A 24315-nucleotide genomic window follows, 5' to 3' on the forward strand; every position below is an offset into this window, starting at 1 on the left:
AACATGGAGGACTTTGAGACTCGACAGATTTAACGTGCATCAGTCACCATTTACTACACGGGGAGTCTTCGGCCGGCGAGGATCGAACCCACGACCTCTTGGATATGGGCCCAGCGCCGTACCGACCAGGCTATCCCGGCCCTTAATTTACGGTAATTGTAAAATTTTCTAACTCAATCCCTTGCGTGGTGGTTGCAGCATCAGGCAATGGACTGAAATGTCACGGGTTCAATCCCAGACAGCGCCAAAGAACAATTATGTTCCAATTTCTCTACATTGTGGTGACCACGAACGCTCAACTCTCGCTCTTTATTGGACAGATGGCAGCACCGCACTATTTCACCTCGTTATACAGCTAACCTACAAATCTTCTGAGCCTCAAAAAAAAAAAAAAAATCAATGACACCTATATTTTGTCTAGGCGTAATCCAGGAGATCCCTTGTCTTCTGGGTNCTCAACTCTCGCTCTTTATTGGACAGATGGCAGCACCGCACTATTTCACCTCGTTATACAGCTAACCTACAAATCTTCTGAGCCTCAAAAAAAAAAAAAAAAATCAATGAGAATTTTTACGAGCATAACGTTAATTTACGGTAAATACATACATACGTTGTAAAAAAAGTATAGGGACTTACCTGCATTTTTAAGGGCATGTTAGCTTTAGGGGCATAAATTTATTTTCTATGGGCAGCGACTGGAGCACCATTTGCTGCTTCTTGATCGTTGTCTCGTTATGACGAAATATTTCGTCACACACGGACTACTTTTTTTTAAATCATCAATCGTCGCACTTCATCTAACCTTTCCCCACATCTGTCTTACGTCACAATATATAACATGAACGTATAGTAATTGCAAGTCAGAAACAAAGCACTTCGTTTAAGACTATATTTCAGATATCTTTAAACTATTTGTTTTGATGAAAATTGTCAGCATAACAATAATAACAAAAATAAGATTAAATCTTGATAAAATATCTAATTAATTTACTCAATAATCTATGACAATATTCATATCATAAACGATTATAAACAACAATTTGATAATAATCAAATTTTTAATGAAATCTGCAATGTTTTGTAATTATTTTGATTTATATAATTGATTTTTTTAAATGACTCCATGAATTGTTTTAGAGTGTTAATACCCAAGAAAATATATTTTCAATTTTTAAACTTTTAACTAGGACTAAACAAAAACTCAATCAGCATCAATTTTTTTCCTGAATACAAAACACATCATTAAATGACAACAATATTTTTTTTATCATTTTTAAATAAACGTGAAATATAAAAGTATTAAAAGGATAAAATAAAAACTTTTATTCAGCTGATTTTAAATGTTTTTTTTTTTAAACCAAAATATGTGATGTCACACTCCTTGTTACATTTTCTTGTCACAAACTGTCACAATTTAATAAACCCCTTCCCTCCTATTTTCTATTCTAATCGCGACATCCTTTCTGTTTCATTACATCCTTCGACTGTTTTATTAATATTTAAGAAATAATGGTTTCACTTACAGTTTTATTAAAATAGTTTAAGATGGCAAGCTGTGACGTTTTAAACGTCAAATAAATAGAAGGTATAATATATTGAATTTACAATAAAAAGTACTGGCGCTCTGAGTGTCAGTACCCTGATTATTATACTTTTATTACCCATTGGCAAAATGGGTCTTGTTTTGAGTTTGATGGCGTGCGCACCTTATTTAGACATTATCAGACATTCAAATGTGTTCAAGAGTAATAGTCAACAGTGCGCACGCGTCGTCATTGCATGCGTTGCTATGGCGACAGCTGCTGTTTGATAATTTTTTTAAAATTCTTTTTTCAACTTTTAATTTTGTTATGCATTAAGTTGGTGAGTTTATTTTTTTTTAATAATCATTTTGTGATTTACTTATTTATAATTACTATCTTGGTGGGTATTTTATATGATATAAATATGAATACTGAGGAAGGAAAAGAGTTTTGTGACGTCTTCAGAAATGTTTAATTTTACGGGAATTGAAAACCAACGAACAATAATAAGAGGACAAATAAATTGATGCAGTTTTTGCAGTCAATGACAATTTTTGTTTATGAAAGTTGATTAAGGATGAAAAAGAAACGTCTGACCAATGGGTAAACAGTGATTGCAATAATACAATTACAATTTTCTTCCTTTTGTAATTTTTTTTTTTATTCATCATTTAAATTTTTTTACGGGGAAAATTAAATTGCCTTGTTTAGTTAATTTACATTATCGTATCATGACTGAATTTGCATTTAATAAAATGTTGTTTTATTAAATAATAGAAATATTATTACTTTTAGAAAATGAACAGTTATCTTAATGTAATTCCATAAATTCGTTTTGTGCATTTGCCAGAATATTTCATCGTTTTCTTATACATTTCAACATAAAATTCGAACCAGAATCATACTGAATATATACATGAAACATTATAATATGGAATGTGTGGATGACTTTGCATTTGGCGACGAACTTATACCTTTTACAGAATCAATGAATAATTCATTTTTCATTCAAGTTGGCGTTAAACTCTCTGCATTTTGATCAAGTCAAGCAAAATGCAGGTCCAAGAGATCAACGAAAATGCAATTTTTGACTTAAAGTATTCCGATGATAAGCAAATTATCATTTATTTTTATTATTATTTTAACCTAGATATGTACAGTATTAAAATGTAAAAAAAATACTCAATTTAAAAGCAGGTCTTAAAGCGAATTTGCATAGTAAGTAAAATTTTTATTCTTATATTGTATTTACAGACATCATCAATTTCGAAAAAAAGTTGGAAAAAAAACTAAATATATTTTTTGATAGATATTTTCACTATTAAGTATCATAAGAAAACTTCCTGTGATTGCAATTTCTGGAACATAGAGTTGGGTTTGGTAATTTAGTCATAAAACTGCAATTTTCAAATTTTCTAGACTGTAAATATAGTTAAAAGTTCAACAGAACAAAACATTAAAAAGCTTGAACATTAAAAGTTGTTTAAATTATAGAAAACGTTAAAAAGTTTGGTTATACTTGTGACATAATTATCAATACTACGACATTCTGTTAGCACAATTTTGTAATTGCTTTACCAAATATTATTTTTTTCGCTGAGTTTGGCGACGTTTTAAAATTTAAAAAAAATCTTTTTGAGTGCATGTAATTAAATTATAACATTTGTGTTAAATAATAGTTAAAACTTTATAAATTTTCACGAACATTTAATATGATTCATTGGAAGTTACATTTATGACAGTTTTCTAGGCAGATGAGTCCTATGATCATCTTTAGTTTGATGATTATTCATCGAAGTTTCATTTAGCAGAATGGTTGACGGATCTCACAAAAGGCAGGAAAAAATCAGGAAAAGTGAAGTGATACGGAAAATTAGATATGGTTTTTTCTAATTTAAAGAAGGATTTTCGCAATGCTTTAGCTTTTTGTACATTACGCCAAAAAACAAAACAAAAAAAAAGGATCATTCTGAGGAACTTATGATATAATGATCTTCACGCACTAGCACTCAATCTTAATGTTTCGAGGGGGTGACCTAAAATATGTTAAGCAATTAGTGCAGACGATAGTCTAGGTTACGAAATCATACGCGAAAAAGTACTTTCTCTGAATTAACATACCATTTTTAACGGATTTGGATTTCTGTCCCCCAAAAATATAAGGGGTAGCGGTAATCTGGGAAATGTGGTCCCCATAGTTTGGTCAGGAAAGCGATCAACAGTTTGGACCTCCAATGTTTATTTTATTTTTTGCGTATCTCGACATATCTTGAAAAATTTTTAAGCGAATTGAAAATTTTTAGCTCACAATTATGTAAATTCAAAACCAATTCAATGCAAAAGAATAAATTTTTGTAAATATTTTTAAATTTTAATTATATTTTTAATCATAGTCGAAAAATGCTTTAATCATAAAATATGCCATTTTTTTGCACCATTTTGAAGCATCTAATTTTACAATCAAAATACGAAATTTGAGCTAAATTGGTTGAATAATTCCTGAGAAATCGCATCTTAAATATACAACATTTTACCACACATTTTGGTGTTATTAACCAGAATTATAGATTTTTTTTCACGAGAAACGTCATTAGCATAGAGTCCGTTAATTTTGTCTGAATTTAGTCAGTTCAACATAAATGAAAAACGTTTGAGTAATAGAGGGAGAGCTATAGCCAGGGATTTTATGAAGAGGGAGAAGAAGAAAAAAAACTACTCGATAAGTGATTCGACAAATACTAACTCTTTTACCATCTTGTCGCACAGAGAAGAAGAATTTAAAATCAGACATAAGTTATTATAGAATTCCCAGAATGCACTGATATTGACATGAAAGGGAGAATGCAATTTTGTCAGATATGTGAAGTTCCATTGAATATAATGAAAAATTTATAGTAAACAATAGCGATATATAGTGCAAGGGTTGCCAGATTGTCAAAATATGAGAGTTCAATTTTTTAAATGTAGTTGCCCTGGTTCTGTATAGACATTTAGTATATGCTGAGCATATTTACGATGCTGGCCTCTAATATGGAAGCAATTTTTCGAAAATAGAACATTATTTTGTATTAACTGAATGTTTTAGAAATTTTATATTTTAAAAATCTTCAGCGAATAAGGGTTAGAGCACTCCCCTCCCAGTGAGGTGAACTGGGTTCGAATTCTAGTAATAATTGGAGGAAACAAATTCCGCACACGGGTCGCACCAACCCCAATGCTGACGTAAAATATCCTAAGTGGTAAGCGGATCATGGAATAAAGTCTCCTTGCCGTCAGGCTAACCGTGGGAGGTTTTCGTAATTTTCCTTTCCATGAAATGAAATGCTGGCTAGTTCCAACAAAAAGGTCGTCCTCGAAGGCTAGTCTGTTCCAACGCTTGATTAAGGAGTTGTCTCGTCTTCTGGGCTGGGTTAAAAATTACAAGGTTAAGAAGTTGAACATTGCCAGTCTTAAACTTATAATTTAGTCGTCTGTTCAGCGCCGGTTATGAAGTAAAATGTGATTTATGTTATCATTATATATAAGTTATAATTTCTTTACACATGGTTATGATATACTCGCTGGTACATATTTTCCATATATTAACTATGATTGAATCTTATAAAATCAAATGATGACATCCCGTTCGTTAATTGCAAAGAAAATTCTCTGTAAAATTTAGTTTTCTCAGTTTATTTCCTCAGCAAGCGTCTAATGGGGAACGTGACAAGATTTACGAACGTTAAAAATCTATCTCAATCTTCAGACACATGAATTGAATTTAAATGAACTTCGAATTACTTTGTAAGGGCTTTTTCCTATTTTCCTATTAAAGTGTATTAAAGTGAATGCCAATTCAATTCCAAAAGTAATCTCAGAATTCAAAAGAGTTCTTATTGAGGTAGTTGATGCATCAGGATTGTATTTCGTTGGAGCTTATATTGCAATCGAAACTATTTGCATATTTAATGTAAATTTAAGATCATTTTATAGGCTTATTTATGAGTTGTTAAGCCTTGAATGATTATCACCGATATTATTACCAATTGAATTTGTTAAAAAGATTCAATTTGTGTTTCGCTCGCGAAAATAATGAATAGATTGAAATAAATTAGCTAGAAATTTTAAACACTTATAGAATATTAATTGATTGTTTTGTTGATGGTATTTTGGCGTCTTATGAGAAATGAAATTTCGCATTTAAAGAAAAATAATAAATACAGATGCTTTAAAAAAACGTTTGCAGTACTATAAAGGAGAAAATAAAATTACGTATGTCTAAACAGAGTTTCTCAAACTCTGCTCCTTGGAGTTATTAGAGCTCTATAAAGTATTTTCTAGGGCTTCTCAAAAAAGTTCGGATACGTTTTAAGTTTTAAAAAAAATATGAAACAGTTTTTAAACTTTAAAGAAAGAGCAATTTTGTTTAAATGATGACCAGGACAAGCGCACAGCACAACTGGTTTTAAATATTCTAATTCCTCAACTCAATCCTCAACCCTAACTTCTTAAATAGTTTTAAACAGTATTAACAGAGCCTTTTACTGACAAACAGATGTTTACCGCTTCGTTCACGCGGAAGTATTTTGATTTTTAATTTGAACTATTTTAGAGATTTCAGCAATATTGCCAAAGTTCTTTTTGTATTGAATTTCAGTAACAATTAAAAATGTGCCCAACAGCCATTAAAACCCCCAAATCACAGTAGACATGAGTTTGGGACATTTCAGCATAGTATACAGCCGAAGTAATTATTTTAACTTTATTTCTGTCGTGAAAAAAAGGGTTACATCCCTGTTATCATTGTTGTATTCAGCTTGAATAATTCAGTCGTAAGCCATAATACGTTCTCACAAAGTTTATTCAAAGGTAGGCTGGTGGTTATAACAGTTCACATCCCCACTCCATAAGGGAGGGGGTGTGGATAAAACTCCGGATGGTTCCGGCAGATCTTTTATGGAGCACGTTATTTAGCAAGAGACCATGCGAAAACAATCACTCCCGGATTAAATACTCACAGACATGGAGGTACAAAGGCTCAGTCACTGCATAGTTTGTACCTTTACGCGTCATCGATAATCATTTAATGCTTCCAAATATGGAAGTGAAAGAGGGACAAGATTCTAAAAATAACTCCTCCTTTGAAATATAAATCTAATTATGATTCAATGGTATGTTTTCAGTCTTGAAGTCCCAAAATCGAATTTCTACAATTCTTTACCAAAGACCCAAAGACATTTTATGCAAACGAAAGAGTTTTAATGTTGTTATTAATATAAAAGTATTTNATATGAATAAAGTGTATATATATGACTCATATATATGTATATATATTAGTGTAAAAATACTAAAATGACTAATTGTGGATCTGCGCTAGTTGCATTTTTTTCATGCATGCTTTTGCCATCTGCAAAGCGAAATAAACCCAATCATAAGACTTTTTGAACAGCAAAATCTAATATTCCTGCAAGCTTAATGATCTTACAACAATATTGCTATATTAACCTTCAATTTATTAAATACGGCATAAAGTTGAAAGGTAAAATTTAATGCTCTAAGAAGTATTTCTAATTGCAAAGATGCTCCACGACGCAAAGAAAGTGCGAGATCCTCTTCTCTTGAGAAACTCGTTAATCGCGTCTGGAAGTATGAAAAGTGCAACTTAAGTGACTTGCGTTCAATATCATGTCAACGGTAAGAAAGGCAAGCAATAGAAGCCACAATTTTTTAAAATTGAATTAAATTGTATGAAGCGAATATAAATTCGGAATATCAAAACATGAATTTTCGTTATTCCAAAAAAGTTGAAATTAGTTAAATATTTCTGCAGTTTTAATTTCCATTTTTGAGCTCATTAACTTTTGACGCAGGTGGGACACCGGTGACCTCTTTATATATATTTTTTGGTTCTCTAATTACAAGCAAAAATTTACTTTGGTATTTTTAATTATGAAAAAAATAATCTAATAGTAACTGAAAAAATCTGTTGGATTATAGGAATTATAAATGCACTAGAATATAAAATCCAAGTAAAAGTAGCTTGAAAAAAATAATAAATTTCAACATAATTTTCATTATTGGTAATTGCCTTATTTTCTGCACAATAGCTTAGAGATTTTTGATATTCTGTCTTTTTCAACTTAACTTATTGCTTAGTACTCATTATCGCTTCGTAAAGGTTTTGTAAATCAAGGAACATAAAATTATTTTAACGAAAACGGAATTTATTCTTTGACATCGATATTACACGTGGATAAGTTTCTGTCATGGCAATTGGCTTCGAGAAAAATTTCTAGTATTACGGACTCATACGATAACGAGAAAATTTTAGAGTTTTTCCCCTGAAAATATGACACTAAATTAAAGTACACAGCAAATTTTTACAAAAAAGTACAAAAGTGAGAAAAAAATGCTTATACGTTCGTAAAATAACTTTACAATATGATAAATAATATTACTAGGTTTTAAATTTAAAAAAATGAATGCACTATCTATACCATATCTCATTGTTAGGAATACTATTTATGCTTGCTTCAACAATACAACAATAGTATTCATGTTAATAACTACTATTCTATGCAAATTACAAATTCCTATGAGAAATATAAATTTGAATTTTTATAAAAGAAAAATAGTAAAAGATAAAGAAAAATGCATTTCAAATTCAATCGGTAAATTTATTTAGTTGCGACGTAAATTACTTCATAGCTAAAGAACTCTGGCAGTGTTTTTAATAAATATTCATTTTTTTAAAAATAAAAATGACATTCTTTTTGTCAAACCATACATTTTTCCAAAAAGGATGGAATTTGAAAATGCCTCTGTTAAAACTTTATCACAATTGCATGTAAATATTTATAATATGATGCTTCCTGCATATTTATTGAATAAGCAACCATTATTTCCATATTCAATTTTTGTTTGGAAAAAAAGCCATTTAAATTCTATGTCAGCGGATTTCGCTTTACCACGCACCGAAGCGATTCATTTTGTAGAAAAGATTTTATTCTTAACAAAGGTGAATTATTAAATCCACAAGAGTATATTTGCTGTTAAAAACTGAATTATTCATTTAAAATATTCTTTCGTTGATTTCTATGGTAGTGGGAATGTTTTTGAATGTGACAAATAAGAACAAAACGAAATGCTAATAATTTTCCCATTCGTTTGGGCTAGATAATTTAAGCATTTAAATGTTAGAATCATTAAGGCTATTCTACTAAAGATTTAGCCGTTACATGAAATAACGTTAGAATATATGCCATTTTAATAACAGTTGTGAATTTTTAACAGTTATTCATGAGTGTTAAGTTTTGTCTATCTTTTAACAGTGCCCTATATGCTAATTATGAAAATGGCACAAAAAATGCCAAAACAAAAAAAGAATATGAAAATAAAGAAGATTCGCAGTGCTGTAAATGAAAAGCTATTGTGATTATTTTCTTGAGATTTATTTATCAAACACTGCATTTCTTGGGAATATGAAATTTTGCAATTGAGAAATTACTGATAGATTTATATGACTTATTTTTATTAGCAAATATTTGTTTATAATTTACCTAATTCGGAAAAAATGGTAATTCCCTTAAGGCTTGGAGGTCTTATATGATTTCTCCATTGAATATCAAAAAGAAATTATGATGTTGATAATTTTCGCATTCGTTAGGGCTAAATAAGTTGAGCAATTATGTGCCAGAAATCATTAAAGCTATTCTACAAAAGCTTAGCCGTCACTTGCAATAGCGTTTAATAAGCCATTTTTATAACAGCTGTTAATTATTAGCAGTTATTCTTGAAAGTTAAGTTTTGACTATCTTTAAATATTTTGTCCTGGTTGGTAGGGCACTGAGCCCATGTCCATGAGTTCGTGGGTTCGACCGGCCGAAGACTCCCCAAGTAGTAAATGGTGACTGATGCACGTTAAATCTGTCATGTCGCAAAGTTCACTATGTTCCCATAACAAATCAATACCTTTAGGGATACTGATCCAGGAGTTTTTCTGTCTTCAGGAATGGTTCACAATTACAAGGCTATGGAATTGAACATTAGTAGTCGCAATGCCAAAATTGGGTCGGCTGTTCAACGACAATATAATATAATATCTTTAAATACTTCTCTTTATATTAATTATGAAAATAGTGCAAAAAATCAAAATACAGAAGATCCATAGCTCAGTAGATGAAAAAAGTCCGTAATTTTTCATTTTAATGTCTGAAAAATTACTCCTGCAATGCATTGTTTGAGAACATATAATAATACAACTGAGAAATTATCCATTGATTTGCAGGATTTATTTTCATTAGCATTTATTGGTTTTTTTTTTATAATTTATGTGATTCGCAAAATCAGTAATTTTCGAAATGACTTAAATGATAGGAAACGATATCTCTTGTGTCGAACAAAAATGTTTGCTAATATTATTCGCTTAGGTTAAATAATTTATACATTTGAATGTTAAAATCATTAAGGCTAAGGTTTGCCGTCACCCGAAATGACACTATAATGTGTCATTTTTATAACAGTTGTGAATTTGTAACTGTTATTCATGAGTATTAACTTCTGACTATCTTAAGACAGTACCCTATATGCTTATTATGAAAACAGCACGAAATGCCAATATGCTGAATGTCTCAGTTCATCATAAACGAAAAGCATTTGCTATTTATTTTTTTTAACTAGGATTTCCACCACTGCTCGCTGCACTCTCCCCTCCCTGAAACTTTTTTGAGGATCCGTTCGAATAATTTCACAATTCGAGTGGGATTCTCTGACTCATTCGATACTTATAGATTTTAGTCTAACTCTGTGTGTACGCTTTTTTTCTTCCTTTTTTTTTAATGAAGTTCTAAAGACAAGCAGCATATTCTGCGAAACTATTGATTTATAGATGTTTCATTCAATTTCTATACATTACAATATAATTTGCATGCTTTTCAATGCTACGTAGAAAATACGTTTAAGGCTAATGGTTCATAAACTGATGCAATAATTCACTAATGCTATTAGTTCCATCCTCATTATTTATTGTGCATGTAGGGGAATAACTGCGATTCTTTACAAATAATTTTGCCCAATCTTACATTTTCGATAATTTATATTTTCGCAAACAATACGAAGTAGACAATTTTTTTTAAACAGATAATAACCCAAAACCCTAATTTTATTAAAAATAAAAAAAAACATTTAGCTTAAATTTGCAAGGGATACTCGAGTAACTCCCTTGCTAATTTGTCACTCCTAAGGATTCAAGTAAGATCTTGCTAATTCGTCACTCCTGAGGATTCGAGTAAGGCTAACTTAATACCTTCAAATAAGGCACGAATTCGAGTATGATATACATTAGAGTAAAGCATACAGTATTTTAAGCATTTTCGCTTAGAGTTCATCGTTTGATAAAAGGGATGCACTTGGATTTTATTGCTAAAAAAATCCAAAACTTTGACGGATTTTAATCTGCAAACTGTTTCCTAGAAGTAATAAAATGTATTTAAGTATTAAACTTTTAATAACTGGAGATACAAATATCACAAGTTGGAGGGAACAAGAATTTCTTTCTGAAGAAAAAATATATATCTTTTCTTCTTCGCAACATCTATTAAGTGAATACTCATTTTTCTGAACTCATTACTTCGTTGACGCAAGAGCATGTTGAAACGTGAAAAGTTAAGTCATAAAATTATATATCCCGTACTTGAGTCATTGAAAACATGTCTCAACTTGTTTTGCGAACGACATTTAACGATCTGGAGTTTTTAGAGAGGTAAATTAATGACGTTCTGCTGCTAGCCTGTATTTGCACCCGAATCCGTCAGAGCAAAAATAAAAAAAAAGACAAAAAAAAGAAAAGTTCCTCAAGAAGATTTAGTTTTGTTGGTAGACGTGGTAATTACTTTGGAAGTTAAACATTTCCGCTTAAAATTATTTCTTTCTTTGGCAGGTTTCTAATCTTCCAAAGATTATTCTGCGGAGTCAGAAACTCTTAAATTTAATTGAGTTGTTAGAAAGCTTCTTTTCTTCCTTGTTTCGTTTCTGCTGCTTGAAATAACATCAGCCAGAAGATCAATGCGTCTAACGGTACAAAGCTTGCTAACTGAAAAGTTAAGATTTTGAACTGGTTAAATGTTTGACTGATCTTGATTTTTCAATTCTTTTCCAAAACAATTCCATGTTTTTAAAATCTAATTCTAACACATTTTGTTAACTAAAATAAGCATGTATTTCTTACAATGTTTTATTAAAATGCAACTGTCAATATTTTTTAATATCATAGTTTTATCATTATGGTTTTGTTCTAATCATTCTAATTAGTAGAAAATGTGTTATCATAAAATCAACTTATTACAAATGAGTAACAGAGCAGTTTTTTTTTAAAAAATAACTACTTTCTTTGGCAAGTTTATTAATTTTTAAATTTTAGGTGTCAGAAAACATTATATTTGAGTGAATTGTTGTAAAAATTCTTTTCTGTTTTGCTTTGTTATTAGTTTCAGACATAACATTTGGCGGAAAATCAATTTGATTAGCGTTTTAAACCTTGCTAAATAAAAAGTTAAGATTTTGAGCTGGATAAACGGTTGACTAGAAATTTTGCTCGTGACATTTTTAATTAATTCTATACTTTGAGAATCTGATTGTAGTTATAATTTTAATTAGATATGGCTGTCAGTTTGTTTTTAAATGTATTTTATTAAATGAAAATATTTATTCTTACTCTATTTCAACATTTTTGCATTCTTAATTTGCAATATGCAGATTCTTTTAAACTATAATTACACTGTAAAAAAAATCTATCAAATGAATAGAAAAAAACTTTCAGCTGCTGTGCTAGTAGAAGACCGTTTATTTTAGTGAAAATACTGTTATTTCGAAACAGACACCTATTTTGGTGTGCCAGAACAGTTATTTTAACAAACTCTATTATTTTAACAAAAAAATCTTGTAACTATGTCAGCAATGTGGTCGGTGAAATTCTGAGACCAGAATTCGTACAACCAATTGACGCTGTGATTCAGACCTGGATCACTTCATTTGTGGGTGAGCGCTCTGTCCTCTGAACTACCATAACACCTGTGCCTCATTATGAAACAAAAAATTTTAAAACAGTTTTTATCTTAAAAGTCTTACTTATTGAAAAAAGTAGTTAAGTGTAAAAACGGTTTAAACTGTATTGGCCCACCCATATAAAAATGTTAACTGACTTACCAAACTTTTTAAATGTAATAATCAGGTAGAGTATCAATTTTCCTATAAAATTGAATCGCAGTTTTATTCATACGATGTTCAAAATCTTAAACTAATTGTCAAAAAATGAGAGCAAAATTATTTGAAGAAACGTAGAAAGGTAAAGGTTGCATGGCAAAATTTCGAATTTTAATTGTCAATTTTAATCCGTTTTTGATTAGGATGAAATACAGAAAAAAGAAAAACTAATCTGTGAACAAAACAGCTTTAACCGTCAGTTATAAAAAGATAGTCTGTAAAAAGAACTAGAATTTTTTTTGCTGTGTTGGCAGTTAATTATTTTTATCAATAAATCAATTTAATAGTAATTTGAGGTAATGTATTAAATTACGAGATGTGCCATCCTGCTCACTTTGTAAAAAAATATTTTTGAATGATAGCAAAATTCAAGGTATTTTTTGGTCAGAATTTTCCATTTTAAGTAAATTTCTCACCACCACATATTAAAAATTCGAAATATCATATGAAATGCAACTTTATTGTGTTCATCTCGTACATTTCTCGTGGTTATCTTATAAAGAGTAGGAATAATTTTCCTTATTCTATAAGTTAAACTATTTAATTCACCACCAATTTATTAAAACATTTGAAGAAAGCGGATCATTTGGCATTACTGGATTACTTTCTATGCTGTAAATGCTGTCGAGTCAAAAAACCGTTAATTCGATTGAGTTTTTGCTATTTTATTTTTCTTTTCTATTTTGCTTTGTTTGAAATTACATCTGGACAATACTTAACTCGTTAAATGTATTTAATCTTGCTAACTGGAAAATTAAATTTTAAGCTAATTAAATGGTTGACTAGAAACTTTAATTTTTTTAAATCTATTCTATACTTCTAGACTTTAATTAAAATAGTTTTAATTGATTATAGTTCTTAAAGGTTTTCACGAACCAATAATTACAAAACTTGAAGATAGTTCTAAAACATTGAGGCTATGAGCATGTGAATCTTTTTTCGACCTAAACTCATTAATTATTTTTGTTAAATTTTTTAAAGATGCATACTGTTTCAGTAAGAAATTTTTAGTTTGCTTTTAAGCTTATTACTTTATGTTTCGTGAAACTTCGAACGGTGAATTGAAACTAAGAAATTGTTTACTGAGTGCTTTAAATAACTTGAAAATCATGTCAACTATTTTCATGATAAATGGCGGTTCATTTTCTCGTAGAAAGCATTTGAAATATTTCGAAATTCTAAGAATTTGCAAAGTTTTGGAGAGAAGATATTTTACTTAGCAAAGAATCATCATCAACAACTTCATTAGAAAGAGAACTATTTCATTTTAGCCGCTTAATCACTGCATTTATTTCATCAAGACAAATTTTAGCTCGAAGCAAAGTCATTAGCGGCGAAATTTAGAATACTAATAACTTTTACATTTGTTATAAGTATAATAATTTTGGTTTAAATGAAATTTTGCATTAAAATGTCAAAGAATTGTCATTTGTTCAATGAACAAAGGCTTCACTATTTTTAAAAATAAATTATATAATTAGTTTATCTGGACATATTAGTGTTACCTGACAAAATAATGATGATGTGTTTATGTTTATATATGTGAAACAGATGGTGACACGTGCTATTTTTTCGTTAATTTTTACTATTACTAAATTAAGCTATTAAATTACTATTATTAAATTACAGCTGAATATTTTTCTAGCATAAGATTTTTATTCATTCCCAATAGCATATTAAAAGACAATTGAATGTCAAAAAGATAACAATAAATCTATAAATGAAAGCAAGCAGTCCAATAGCTATGTCCGAAGAAGAGCAGAGCATCATCTAAGTAGGTACAAAACCACACAAGGTACAAAACAAGATACAAAAGTGATCATGAACCTCGTTAATGTGACATAGATGTTTATTCAGGTAATCGTGTCCATATATCAGAAGCAGCATGGCGACAGATTTCATCTTAAGCCACTGGTGGGCACTGGGAATCTGTTCAAGCCATGGTTTATTGGAATTGCGATTTTTAAGTTCCTCGCGCAGAGAGTCACTGAAGACGTTCTTCATTAGACATTTATCGTCTGGAGATCTGGAATCAGATCTCAGGAAGATGAGGCACCTTTTTTACATGGAAATGTGCCACCTCATTTCTCTGATCTTAAGAGTAAAGTAAAGATTCTTAAATCATTAACGGATCATTGATTAACTAACAACCGAGAAAACAGCTAGATTATTGTGCTGTGTAGGATATTCAAGTTGAAAACAGTATGACACATAACAGACCTTTAAGCATTTAGACGAGTATCTTTTGAGGAGTCGTACAGTCCTTGGCACCGGTCAAATCAAACCCAAGCTTGCTTGACCCTTCCAGGCCAAACAAGCCATCAGGAAAGCACCAGACTAAGACTAACACCCTGTTCCTCTATATTGGGGGTCGAGAAAAATGTTAACAACCCTACCTGGTAAAAAGCTATTTATTACAGAAACTAAAATCATGCAGGTTCATCTCACTGGCGTAAATGAAAGAATAATATGAAAAAACTTAAAATATTTATTGACAATAGTTTAGGAAGAATCTATTGTATCAATTGTTTCCACAAAATTTTTAATTCAGAAATCATTAGATCCGTTAGAAACCATTAGAAACAGAAACCAATTGAACTGGAAATTTAATTAAAAAAATAAATTGGCCATGTTCTACGTAAACCTGATAAATTTAAAATAAAACGTGTTTTTGATTGGAAATCTCTTAATCATCATTATCAATAAAAAACCCTAAGGTTCCATGGAGCACTATTTGGGAACCATTGATCTAACATCTCTGAAGATAAAATAAATATTTACGTTTTCATTTTGAAAATAACTGTAGGAGAATAAAGAAGATTACTTGTATCTTATTTCAGTATTAATAATTGGTTCAATAACAGTTTTCATTCTCAGTAAAAGTATCGTATATGCAAAGAAGTTTAAATCAAAGAAAGAATAATAATAACTATATTATGCTTACCAACATTAGCCTCCGAAAATTATAGCCCTATATTATATTGATTGACTTGTCCGTAAAATAACGGGCTATATAATTTTCGATCCCTGCTACATATATAGCTGAAAATATGTATCAAGTATTGAAATAACTAAGTTTAAAAAATTTTCAAATTGAAGTTAGAGGGAAAAACGACAGTTTTATTAATAGTTTTAATACAATATTGAAATTTTATTTATAGTATTAGAATTTTATCTATAATATTAGAATTTTATTTTTTCTGGTTAATTATTTCTAAAGTTGCCCGCATGGATGCTGTCAGTATGTTAAATGACTTACTTTATTACAGGAAAAAAAATATTATAGTAATAGAGCAGCCAGCTTCTAAACTTTTGAAAAACATTTTAAGTTATGGAAATAATATAACTATAATAACACTATTCATAAGACTTTTTCCAGAAAATATAAAATGAATTATACAGTAAATATACACCAAAAAAAATATTCTACAAATAAAAAAATTTTCAAGATCATATAATTTGAAAACACGTCGCTTAGGGACGGGATAGCCTGGTCGGTAGGGCGCTGGGCCGATGTCCAAGAGTTCGTGGGTTCAAACCCCGCCGGCCGAAGTAAATGGTAAATGGTGACTAGTGCGCGTAAAATCTTTTGGGTCAAAAAGTCCTCCATATTCCCATAGCAAATCAAAACCTCTGGGAGTACTGGATTGGAGATCGACCGTTCTCTGATTCAGGTAAAAATTACGATCTGTGGATGAATGAATGGGTTCGCCCTATAAAGGGGTGCAACGTATGATGTGGCAGAAGTCGAATTCTTGGCCATAGATGGTGCCACTGGAAAACAAGAACAATCGTACCCCCTCTGCCTAAACAGGCATGTATCAACAACAACAACACGTCGCTCAAATTTCCAAGTCTCTTTTTTTCCCAATGTGTTTATTATGAAACTTAACTCACTATACACTACTTTCAAAAATCCTCTGAAAATAAATTACAATATTTTGTAACACTAATGTACCTATAAGTACCAATTTCAGAAGCGTCAATTAGTCACCGAGATCGCGTCATCGTGATCATAGGCACTGGAGTCATCAAGACTTGTCTCAAATATGATACAGTGAAACGCGAAGGGAAAAACGCTTGATTACGCTTATGTGATCATTGTCCTGAACGGGTTAATATAAGTAAATATTTAATTAATCAAAAATATGTAATATCTTTTTATATCAAAAACTTTGAAACAAAGACGACAGGCAAAATTCGAAATATTCTGGAAGGAAGTAGACTCTTGAAGTCGAAAGAGGAAATACCAATTTTCTCTAAGAAACACCCTCTAGATACAAAATCCGTCAATCCCATCATATTGCGACACCTATTTTCTTTCATATCCTGACATCATAATCCAATCCTCAAAGGGAAAGTGTTCTGTATTCGATGAATAGAAGGTGTATTTTTCATGTTTTTATTTTTATTTTAAAGTATAGTTATATTTCTAAGGTTATCATTCTCACCCAATTTCGTCGATATTTCTAAAAAAAATATTATATTAAAATACTTGTTTTTCTCCCTGTTTCTTTTCTCTGAATTTTAAATATTTTATTGCCTTATAGTTCACAAAATAAATGTTCATTTTTGCCACTATAAAGTAAATCACACAACAAATTATTATTAAATAATAATGCCTTCTTAGCATAATATTTTATGATAAATATAAGATTTTTGATTAATTTGATAAACAATCAATAATTCTTGACCGCACAAGCAGCAAAAGTTGAATATCCTTTGTTACTACAAACTAACAAATGCATATGTTTACATATGAAATCATAGTACTACGTACTACATATATACTGAAATTATAGTACCACAATTTAGAAAAAAAAAATATGTTGCCAAAACAGTTAAGCCTTCTCTCTAATGGACCATCTGTCATTTTTTTACTCTCTTCCGTATGGGTTTATGGGTTTACGGAATCAGTACATCTCGTTTAGGACTTTTCCTTCTTTTGGGGTACCATTAAGTTTATCAAATGTTAGTAGACTAATTGGATTGGAATCTATTTTCCTGCCTCTCGCATTAATATGATTTTATAAATGCTAAGACACTAACTGACGCTTCATTCTTCCTCTATTAATGTCCGTCATTTTATTAAGTTTTTGCATGGAATCAGTTCAACACGGAATCAGTTTTTACAAGCGGGTCAGGATAACCTGGTAGGCAGGGTGCTGAACTCACATTCGTGAGAAGGGGAGTTCGAATCCAGCCGGCTGAAGACTCCCCGTGTAGTAAATGGTGAATAGTGCGCGTTAAATCTTTTGGGTCAAAAAGTCCTCCATTTTCACATAACAAATCAATAGGACTGGGGGTACTGGATTGGAGATTGATAGTTCTCTGGTTCAGGTCAAAATTATGATCTTTGAATGATTAAATGGATGTATGAATGGATACGCTCTATTAATGAGTCTGTCGTATGGGTGTGACAAAAGCCAAATTCTTGGCCATAGATGGAACCCCTTGCCTTAATAGCTTACGACAACAACAACATCTTTTTCAAGTACCATTAAATAGTGGGGAATGGACAATGCCAACTTTCATGTTTTAAAAGGTACCCCAAAAAAGATCCTTATTTTTATTTAACATGATTCCACGAAGTCAATTGCAGTTAAAAAAATAACCTTCTTTTATTATAATTATATTTATATCGGCGTGAGTTGTGGCTGCTCATTGGACAGAGAGCTCACCTTCCAATGAGGTGAAACGGGTTCGAATCCCAGCGATGGCTGCTCGATTCGAATTTCGCATCGACTTGAATAATCCACAGTTCCGACATAAAATATCTTCAATCATGGGTTAGAGTCCCCTTACCGTCAGACCAACCGTGGGAGGTTTTCGTGGCTTTCCTCTCAATGCAACGCAAATGAGGATTAGCTCTATCAAAACAGTCATCCGCAAAGGTAAATTTCTGCAATTCATGATTAAGGAGTTCCCTTGTCTTCTGGATTGGGTTCAAAATTACAAGTTTACGGAATTGAACATTGAAACTCAAAATTTGGGTCGGCTGTTCAACGACGATTATGAAATAAAATAAATTATATCGTCATTTTATGAATCTACGGAATCAGTTCATATCGTTTTCGGGTTTTTTCTTTTTTTGGATACCATTAAGTTTATCAAATATCAATAGATTAATTGGAAAAGGAACATATTTTCTAAAAATGCGACGCAACTCTTTTTCTCTGTAGGATTTAGCAATTGCATCAATTCTTATCTATTTAAATCGTCTTCATAATTCATGATTATATCAAATTTGCCAATCTTCATTTAATTTCGGAGCTACGAAAGCGGCTGCGAATTGTTTTTCTTCCAAGGATCAGATTTATTCAAAGGCAAGCTTAGTGTCTGTGTAGAAAACAATAATTTCGAAATCTTCATGGTAATTAGCAATATCATTCTCATCCCTATGTCAGGCATTACGAGTATGACATTAGAAAAAAAAATATCCAAGAGCAAATGTATTATTTGAGTTCCAATTGCTGAGCTGCAATTTAATGAAGATGTACAAAATGACTTGCAGAGAGATCCTGGGGACCATTTACTTGCAGGTAATGAGCCATTACAAGTCAGAGCGATAAATACGCTTAGGGCGTTGATGGTACGTAGTAAGTGCTAATGTTAGGACTAACATAGAAAGCATGGAGATGGCGACGTAATAAATTATCTTTTGAGTGGTGCTTCCAAAAACTGCTTCTTTTTGGAAATAATTTATCATCTAACGAATTTGCCGGGAGTGGGGTGACAATTATTCATTGACTTTTTTCTTCTTTCTTCTCTTTAAATGCACAGCTGCAAAAGTGCCAGCCTAGACATAAAGGTGATTTACTGGGTATTTAAAAGGTATGTTTTCAAGCAGAGTTGTAAATTAAGAGTTGGAATTGAAGAGTCTAATTCGGAATTGAGGAGTGAATTGTTGCTTTTGTTAGTGAATCATTTGCTTTAAATCTATTTTCCACATAGAATTGAAAAACTTACGAATCATATTGTGAAATTGAAATGAAACAGATGTAAATCCGAACGGTCAGAAGTAGAAAAAAATTTGCTCAACTAAAACTCTGACTTTTTAAATGTTCGGTCCTATAGGTTAAAAAAGAAACGACTATGTTCATCTTAGTCAGTATATAGTAAATTGTCAAGTATAGTAAAAATGTTTTATCACTTATATGCCTGTTCCACCTTTTAACGTTGAAAATGGCTGCAATACGATCTTTTGGTTTTCTTAATGTATTTAAAATTTCGGAATGCAAGGAGGTCTTCTTGCAGATGTTTTGAAAAAGTCTTAAATATTACTCACTATTTTTTTGTTGGTTTTAAAACATGGTCTTTTATGAAATGTTTTCTCTTTATTCAAGAGTTCTATTAGTTGCTTCAGATGACATTGAGTAAGTGGTTACAAAGAATTAAGAAGTTTGTTTTGTTAAAAAAAAATACGTATTAATGATGCATTGTACTAAAAAATAAACCTGTTCATACGTATATCTCATCAAGCAAGGAAAAGTAAATAAGTTTATGGAAATTAAATTACAAAGATTACTTATATGAATATAATTAAAATAATAATTTTAAAAAATTTCTCTCTTTCAAAATTAGTTATTTTTCTAATATAACTTTGTTAAGCTCTAAATATAAACGTTAAAGAAAATCCTTTTTAAATCGGAAAAAAACTGTAAAATTCTTATTTGTTTTGTGCAAACTTTTTTGATTTGCTTTATTATTAAAGTCAATAATTCTAAGCAGTTTAAAAAAATTTTCGTTCGTATAGTGGCGAGTAATTGATTAAAAGTTATTAAAATTAACTTCTTTTAGTATTACACAAAGTAAAAAGTTGTAACATAGAATGTTACAGATCAAAGTTGTTATACATAATATCATATAAGTTGTTAACATATAAGAAATGCTATCATATTTGTGCAGTTTTTTTCTTCTGTTAATTCTTATCGTCTGATAATTAAAATATGTTTCAAAATTAATAGAAATTATGACGCATCTTATTGTCAACTGCTGAATACCGAACTCAGAACGATTTCAATAAATCTCAGATTATATCGATACAATTTAAGTCTGTTGTTACGGTATACGTTTGACATTTAAAGCACACCTGCATATTTAATACGCCTACTTTTAGAATAGTGCTAAAAATAGAACAACTAATTTAATTTTGTTCTAAAGGAGACAAAATATATTTATCTAGAAACAATTCATAGCATAGAAGAATACTTTGCTTCGCCGAAACCTTTCCAGAATAGTTTATTTATTCAAATGAAATGTAATCTTTAGAATTTCCTTTGTAAGCTTCTTGCGGGTGCTTTTATTTTTATTTTGAGCTTTCGCAAACGCACTTTTTTATAATGTATTTAAATATTTATATCATCTTATGTTGTCAGTTAATTGAATTATAATTTACTACGTGAGTATCTTTTTTCATGTTTAAAACGTCTATGTAAAGTTATTGTGAGTAATAGAGTAAAATTTAGTTGAGGTGGAAAACTAGTTTTATTTACTAAGTTATTTTTTGATAAATACTTAAAATTTATAGTAACTTGTTGTTTTTTAAATGAATTTTATGCATTAACCATGAGTAAAAACGAGATTCAAAAATTTTAGTTTTACTGTATTGTATAAAAGAAATCTAATGTTAATGTTTATAAAAATTCTGAAACAGGCAGTAAAAGATTAATCTGCAGCAACAGTACCTCTATTAGAAAGTCCCTACAATACCCATCTTGTGTTTGTTTTTGTTTGCTTGTTTCTATGCCTACCTAAGATGTCTAAACATCTCACGAATTTTTATTTTCTCTTGAATTATTTCTCAAATTTAAATAAAATTAAAATTTAATTCTCAAAAAGATCTATACTTTTTAAGACCTCATTTTTCCTCATTTATTTAAAGCATCGATCAAAATTATTGTGAGAAATAGTGTAAAATTTAAATGAGTTAGAAAAAATAGTTTCATTTATAGGGTTACTTTTTCATGAATACTTAAAATTGATAGTAACAATGTTTGTAACATTGGCATTTTTTTTCAAATAAAGTTTAGATTCATTAAAATTAAAAATAAGCTTCAAAAAATATTTTTTGCATAAAATAATTTTTAGAATTTTTCAAAAATTCTGAAATCAACAATGCACAATTCATTAGTTACACTAAACTGATGTAGTAACTCTATTAAAAGGTCTTGACACCACTCATCTTGTATTTGCTTTTAACTCTATGTCTATCTGAAAAATCTCACGAATTTCTGGTTTATCTTGAATTATTTATTCAGATAGGAATTTAATTCCCTAAAAATGAATAAGTTTAAGCATTTTAAAAACTTATTTTCATTCATCGAATGAAGCAAACCAAATAAAAACAGAAAACCACATTTCTGGTATAGTTTTGACGGAAACTTGCATTTTTCATGCTCCTATGAGAAGGCAACCTAAAATAAAACTCCTACAAAAAGTTCAATATAAAGCTCTTATAAGAAGACCAATAGTAATGTGGTAATAAATTTATGAACATTTCCCTGACATTGTTAACTCCAATTATACATAAAAAGTATATTGAAATAATCGAAACTATCCGATACCATACCCTTATTCTCCTATAAAAAAACAGCAAAAAATAAAACTCCCATATGAACTTCAATATAAAGCTCTTATAAGAGGACCAATTGTATTAATTTCATTAACGAGCCTTTCCCTGACATTGTTTACTTCAATTCTACAAAAAAGTATTTTGAAATAATCGAAACTTTCTGGCACCACATCCTTATGCTCCTATAAGACGACAACAAAAAATTAAACTCCTAAAAGGGATTTCAATATAAAGCTCTTGTAAGAAGACCAAGTGTTAATTTCATTCATGAGCATTTTCTTGAGATTGTTTACGCCAATTCTACAAAAAAGTGTATTGAAGTAATTGAAACTATCGAACACCATACACTTATGCTCCTATTAGAAAACAACAAGAAATAAAACTCCTAAAGGCACTTCTATATAAAGCTCTTATAAGAAGACCTATTGTGCTAATTTCAATTTCAAACATTGTTAACTCCAATTCTGCAAAAAAGTAAATTGAAATATTCTAAACTATACAACTCCTAACATCCTTATGCTCCTATAAGAAGACAGCAAAAAAATGTCCTATAGGAAGTTCAATATAAAGTTTTTATAAGAAGACCAATCGTATCGGGTTAATTTCATTAATGAACATTTCACTGACATTGTTTACGCTAATTCTACAAAAAAGTAAAATGAAATAATCAAAACTGTCCGACACCACAAATATTATGTCAGCAAAGTAACTTTGACCTCATTCATTTAATCATAAAAAATCCAAACTGACATCCATGCCACGATAACCGCCAAATCAAACCATACAAAACCATGAAAAAGATGGGAATTATCTGAGCCATAGTTAGTCAAAATGAGTGCCAATCAATCTTGATGCAAGTGTGAAAGACCGTCCCATTAATGGTTGTGACCAACCCATTCCAATAAGATTATTTGATGGACGTTTCTAGGATCTCAAGCTGATGTGAGAGCCTCTGCTCTTATGGGGGATCATTTCATCTGGACAAAAGGGTTTTTGTGTCCAATCACGGAATCCAACTTGTCACTTCAAGGGTTAAAGAAATATTGCCCCAAACAAGAGCGGTGATGACAAGTGAGATAAAAGAGTGAAGAATGATCAAAGAATGCTTGAAGGAAAGATTTTGTTAGTTTCTTTTAGCGGAAATGCCACTCGAGACCAGGAAATAATAGTTGTTTTTTTTTGGGAGAATTTTTCATTCCAAAAAGTGGTTTTTACACTGTCCTTGCGTTACAGTTAGTTGTGTACTTTATGGTGCAAATTGTAGTAATATGATGTTGCACACTTCAGGTACATACGCTGTTAACCATGCGTAGAATTATATTATCTTTCCAGTTTGCGGTAATCGTACGAAAATACCTATTTTGCTATGTTAATTACATGATAATTACATGTTTTGCTATGATAATTACTTGTCCTTAAAATTTCCTCATTAAGTGGGTTTTGAATTGAGTTGCTATTGGAACCTTCAACAGTGAAATTAAATGTGCACTTTCTGGTGCAAAATGTGGTAATATGATGTTACACACTGCAGGTACATACGCTGTTAACTATGCATTGAACTATATTATCTTCCAAATTTGCGGTAATCTTACGAAAATACCTATTTTGCTATGTTAATTACAAATCTTCCGTATTAAGATTTTATAATCATGCATTGAACTATATTAAATCTTAAGAAAATACCTATTTTGTTATGTTAATTATGTGATTATTATATGCTTTGCTCTGTTCATTACTTGCCCTTAAAATTTCCTCATTAAGTGGGTTTTAAATTGAGTTGTTATTGGAACCTTTAACAGCGAAATTAAATGTGTATTTTATGATGCGAAATGTGGTAATATGATGTTACATACTGCAAGTACATACGGTGTTAATTATACGTTGAACTATCTTCCAAATTTGAGATAAATTTGAAGAAGTACAAATTTTGCCGTAATTATTCCATTTTAAGATTCCATTACAAAGCGGTTTTTGCATTGA

General features: G+C 30.4%; 1 protein-coding gene across 1 annotated transcript in view; it reads left to right on the forward strand.

Moving 5' to 3' along the window:
- Positions 1 to 24315, forward strand: part of LOC107447296 (probable G-protein coupled receptor No18) — a 67005-nt gene that overhangs the window by 492 nt on the left and 42198 nt on the right. The window lies entirely within an intron of this gene.

The sequence above is a fragment of the Parasteatoda tepidariorum genome, chromosome 1 (assembly GCF_043381705.1).
Source record: "Parasteatoda tepidariorum isolate YZ-2023 chromosome 1, CAS_Ptep_4.0, whole genome shotgun sequence".
In the NCBI taxonomy this organism is placed as follows: Eukaryota; Metazoa; Arthropoda; class Arachnida; order Araneae; family Theridiidae; genus Parasteatoda; species Parasteatoda tepidariorum.